Genomic DNA, 1494 nt, shown 5'->3' with positions numbered 1-1494 from the left:
TTTATAAAATCGAGAGCGGGCGGATTTCAGTGTCGCTCAAGTGTTAGCACTTGAGGACGCAACCTGGAAGAGGACTGCAGTCCACACTCCCTCACGGGCATTAGCACCTCTCAGAATATTATCAACATGCGTTTTACCAGGGATCTCATTTGTGTTTAATACAGGATCCAGACAGGCGCTAATTGGGCATGTAAGTGAATGTGAGGCTGCGAGAATTAGTGCCGGGGCAGCCTTACACAGCGAGAGAAAACGGAGCCAGGAACATACTGAAAAGAGTGTCACAAGGCCCCAGCGCCGGGCATATTAATGTGACAAATCTTGTTACTGGCTCACTACATTCCCGGTCTTGTTCAGCGTTTCTAAGGGTCCCGGCCCCCCTCCYTTTCCCCTCCGACGACCGCGAGCGGCCGAGTTAAAGCATCAGCCCTCGGCCCCGCGCTGATCCGGCCGCGGGGCCACGGGGGCGGCAGCGCCCCGACGGCCGCCGGGCAGCGGCCGCCCCGGCCCGTCGGGCGCGGAGTCCCAGCGCCGGGCACCGGGGCCCGGGTGGGCGCACGGAGGCCGAGTGGGGAGAGGGGCGGCGGGCTGCCCCCAGGCCTCGGCCCCGGCCCCGGCCCCGTCGGCGCCCCGCGGGCGGGCGGGCGGCGGTGCCGGGAGCAGCCCCGGCGGGCCGGGGGCGGCAGGAAAGGGTTAAGCGCTTCCCCTCCTCCCCGAGCCCCCTGAATGCCACTGCTTTCCTCTAGAGGTCTCATTAGGGAAACCCTAACTGCTATTTTCAACGTTTCCTCAATCAAGCGCCTTTAAATAGAGCTGCACAAACAAATTGGCGGCAAAAAGCGCAGATCTTGTCACGGGCGAGGCCGACCCAATATTTCACCCTTGTTTGCTTTGTAATTACGGCCTGGCTGGTGGCTACCTGCCCGCCGGGGCGAGCTGCCCGTGCCGCCCCGGCCGCCGCCGCGCCCCGCGGGCTCCTCTCCCGGGGACGGAGGCGCCGCCCCGAGGAGCCACTTAGCAAGTGGTCTGGAGCGAGGGGGAAAAAAACAAAATCAGGAGAGGCATCCAGTGCAAAATGCTGCCCRAGGTCCTTGCAGAGCCCCGCGCTTCCCAGCTCGCGAGGTTTCCCCCCGCGCCGCCCCCGTCGTCTGCGGGGCCCGCACGGGCGGCCAGCCCGTCCCCACGCGGGGCCGTGCAAGCGCTTAGCTCTGCTCTGCGGGAATCGCTCCCCTTCTCTCTGTTAAACTGCTATTATGATTTGTTACATTTTCCACAGCTGCTTATTCTTGTTTGACTGTTGTACAAAGCCGCTTTAAATCTGCTGCAGGAAGAATAAAACTTAAAACGGCTTGGACAGGTTCCTACAGACTCGCGGGCCAGTCCGGGTCCATTTCAGTCCCTGCATAACAACCCCTCTGCACAAATCAGGTCTCGATAAGCCTCGTTACTGCAGCTCGGGGCAACAGTCCGCTCGCTAGTATCAACACAAATAGGAGC

Source organism: Rhea americana, unplaced genomic scaffold (genome assembly GCF_003343005.1).
Source record: "Rhea americana isolate MKP2758 unplaced genomic scaffold, rheAme1 scaffold_34, whole genome shotgun sequence".
Classification (NCBI taxonomy): domain Eukaryota; kingdom Metazoa; phylum Chordata; class Aves; order Rheiformes; family Rheidae; genus Rhea; species Rhea americana.
This window is presented reverse-complemented; position numbering follows the sequence as displayed.